Source organism: Aptenodytes forsteri, unplaced genomic scaffold, assembly GCF_000699145.1.
Source record: "Aptenodytes forsteri isolate BGI_AS27 unplaced genomic scaffold, ASM69914v1 Scaffold81, whole genome shotgun sequence".
NCBI classification, from domain to species: Eukaryota; Metazoa; Chordata; class Aves; order Sphenisciformes; family Spheniscidae; genus Aptenodytes; species Aptenodytes forsteri.
The window spans coordinates 6,303,903-6,308,084 of NW_008795259.1; positions in this window are offsets into that span (position 1 = coordinate 6,303,903).

Here is a 4,182-nt window from a genome sequence, read left to right on the forward strand (position 1 = left end):
GTAGAGCATGGGAAGCTGAAAAGTCCTTGACTAGTGTAAGCACTACTTAGCAACAACTAAAACATCGGTGTGTTATCAACATTGTTCTCATCCTAAATCCAAAACACAGCACTGTACCAGCTACTAGGAAGGAAATTAACTCTATCCCTGCCAAAACCAGGACAGGTAGTTTCCTGCAGGAAAGCAGCTTCTGAGAACAGCCATTGTTGTCCTGTAGCAGGGCATAGCATTGTCCATATGGGGTTAACGTGAAGCTATTCTACCTCAAGCAGTGGCCACCTAAGTCCCCACAAGCCACATTCTTGCCAATCTTCTCACCATGATGGTTATCCTCAGCCCTAGGTAGCCTGCTTCTGTTCCCTCCTCCAGTCACATCTCTGGCCAAAACACCATGTGGCACCATCCTTAACTACATTGGGTAACCTAAGGGAGTGGTAGGCACAGTCAGGATACTCTGCTCTGTGTCTCTCTCCAGTCCCACATAATTTACATTTTTGATCCATTGGTCCTAACCCTTTCACCGTTCTTTATTTGTTATCTCCAATGATCATTTGGCTTTCCCCAGGTCTGTGTCTTTACAACTCCACCTCACCTTTTCTTTTTTTTCTTTCTTTTTTTCTTTTTTCCCCTAGGTGATGGGAAGTGACATTTCATTTAGTTAAGAATGCTTCTCTAACTGGGAAACCAGCAGGAAGAGTATGCCCTTAAACTGTCTGGGGAAGGCAGCGAGTGTGTGATGCTGCTCCGTAATACTTCTCCCGCCTCTAGTTATTTACAGCTCATAGACTTTCTGAGCTTTTTGTGGATGTGTGCTGTTAGTAACACTCATTGGATTTCTCTCCCAACAGTTTGGGCAGTCCTTCCTTGAAACCACGTATACTTTTAGCACCCACAGCTCTCTTTGGCAGCAAGTTCCCCAAGACTACAGACAGCTTCCATCACACCTTCTGAATCCTGCTTGAATCAGCTCCATGAAGTGTCCTCTATTGCTTCCATTGGGAGAAAGAGTTTGCTTCTTATCTATCTTTTCCCTGGCATGCATCTTTTTATGGACATCCCCCTTAAATTGTTAGGGACAGGGTTAATTCACTAGTCACTGTATTTGAAAAGAATGAAAAGCAGAAGTCCAGATCTGAAGTACAATATTCAGCAGGTAATTATATCTATTAATTTTATAGTAAGACAGTACAAACATATCACTGCTCTATGACCTGTTTGCAACTTTTTCTGTCTGAGAAATTGGTTTTTCTTCAGAAAACAACGTTTGGCTCATTAAAACTAAAACAACAATCCTACACCCTGCCTCAAAAAGCCTCTTTCTAACTAAATTTCATTTAATAAGACAGCATCTTATACATCTCATTGATTTTACTCCCACAGACAAATCAAAGAATTAGAATTATTTGAAGGAAAAAATGAACTCTTAGTCCTATTAGTGTCCATGGTCTTGTTTTTCAATATCTACATGCAGTCAATTTATATGGTCTAAAGCATCATGACTATTTCAGTTCTATGCAGTCAATCACAACATTTCTTTCAGAGCTAAAATAGCCGAGATCAAGGGAATCTTCAAAGCTGTGAATGTATCAGATAGTGTGCCATTTATAATTCTGGATTTGACAACTAAGGCACCGCATGTGGCAGAGGTGACTTGAGATTTCATAAAGTGACCACAATATTTGGATACCCAAAGGATATTTGAGTATTCAGAATATTTGGATACACAAAATATCCTAACTTTGAGGCATTGAAAATCAGAGATATTAAGTTCTCTCTGGCTGGTATTCAGAAGTAGGTAAAGCCTTCTGAAAACTTAGGTAAAATTTGGCTAAAATTAAATGTGTCGTATGGTGTGCGTATGGTGTATAAAATTCCATACTCCTTTCATTTTAGTGCAGATATCTTACTACTGACCAAGCTCTTACTGGGACAGTAGCTCTGACGTTATTGGTATAAAGATATATTTGAAACACGGCCCATAACAAGGCCTGTAAGAGCATGAAACCATCTCTAGCAAATAACTTGAACTAACGTCAAACTAGGTTACTCAGATTTTACCTCTGAGTTTTTACCAGTGTCCCATTCTCCTGAGCCAGCCAAGTGCTATCTTCTGCTTTCAGGGAAGGGAACAGCCTGGGTCACCTGGTTCCACTAAGGTAGTGAGAAATACGGGATTTCCTGCAGGGATGATGGCAGCTTCTTAGATATGGGTCCTCCATGAGACTAGAACCAAATTTACAGTCCAAATCCGTAGTTAAACCTCCCTTGAATCACTCGGCTGTTGGGTATTGCATTCCTGATATGCCAGCAGATCTTCAAGTCTGAAAGGAGCTGTTTGAAAAGCAATGAAGATGGGTCATCTCTTGCTTCAGCTGACCCCTCACGGATTTGCTATCTCAATCCTTTGCCTTGGGCAGTTGGTAGGTGATGAATAGTCCCAAACTGAGCGATGCTGGTGTGCGCTGGTACACAGTTCACAAATAAGGAGAGTTTATACCAGTGATACCTTTAATATTGCATGGAATACCACCCTCTTTGGCCTGGAGGCAATCCTTACTGAGAATCAGCATCTTTGTCTTAGAGGGGAAAATTAGGCTGTCTGTATTACTTGTGACCATTGCATTTCCATGGGTGAAGCTGAAGATAATAATCATAAGAAAGCAATGACATCCACCTCATCTTCCCAGTAAAAACTTCAGGATAATAAGTAAAGATTTATTTCTACCAAATATGCATTATTTGTGTTTGCCTTCATGCACAGCCAGGCTCTTTTCCAGTTTTACTGTGGCTGTATGTGTAACCAGATAATTAGAAGCATCAGTGATAATGTATGGTATACACTGTAAGATGACTTTCAATGCTTTAATGCAAAAACCCACTAGTTAATCAGAACTTGGCATGTTTATGCACAGGCAGTTAAATCTACGGACAGATATCTGCACAATTCCTGATTTCCAGAAAGCTATCAGACTCCCTTGGCCCAGCCAAAATTGGGAAAGTGTGGAAACCAATTACCTCAATAGTAGCAATTTAATTTTGCTTTTTTTTTTTTAATACAGACCACTTCTTTTGTCTCTCTTTTCAAGGGGAAAACCAAGTTTGATTGTTTTTTTAATAAATCAGCCTTCAGGCTCTACTGAATACAACTTTAGAAAGCTTGCTGGGGTTTTTTTATGATGTACTTGAGGGGGGTATGTTGAACTCTGCATGACTTGTGTTAGCATGAGAAGAAAACTCAGAACTGCACGGAGATGTTATCTCAAGAGAAGATATTTTTATAGCAAACATTATCTTCATAATATGTTTTAATTCCTCTGCACTTCAAAATGGTTGCTGCAGATTATTGCATGAATAGTGTTCTGCTTATGCTCTGCTGCTACGGGCTCCAAATGTATTTGGACTTCTGTTTGTTTACTCACCCACTGCCTTTTACAAAGAATAAAGCTCTAATAAGCTATAATGTGTTTGTTTCAAAAGTAGTTAAGTATGGCAAATTGCACAGCTAGATGTTTTTCAGTTTTCTTTTTGCCACCTGGAAACCTATATAAATTATTTTTTATTGATGCATGGCACAACATATGGAAGATTTACAACGGATCCCGGCTTACAGAGCCAGCAGAGGCTGCAGCCTGACCTGTGGGTCCTTCAGGGCTGTGTCAAGAGGAATGTGCCAGGGTCAGATCTCGGTGGTAAAAGGCTGCCTGCAATTTCCACACAAAGGACTATCTGAAAATCAGTTAGGGAAAGTGGATCATTCTGAGGATTGAAATAATAGAAATAGGATGGGATTCAACAGTACGTTGTTCAAAGTCATTAATTCAGAAGATAGTAACAGGTTTTGAAGCTCTACAGTGAGAGCTCTTCAGCAGGAAAGAGCCCAAGAGCGGAACATTTTGGGCTGATTAGTTCATCACAGGGGAAAAAAAACAAAAGAGACATGCCAAAGCTGTGGACATGAAAGAGGCAAATAATTTAGGTGAGGAGTTTTCCGTGGAACTGAACTAAAATGTACAGAGCAATGGGACCTCACCTGGAACGCTGCTTACAGTATTGTTGCCTACCATGTTGTAGCCAGTGCAGGTGCCCAGGTGCTGGCAGCAGCACCAGCACCAGCAGCAGCAGCAGCACCAGCAGCAGCAGCAACAGCAGCAGCAGCAGGATGGTGCGAGCGCAGGCGGGCCA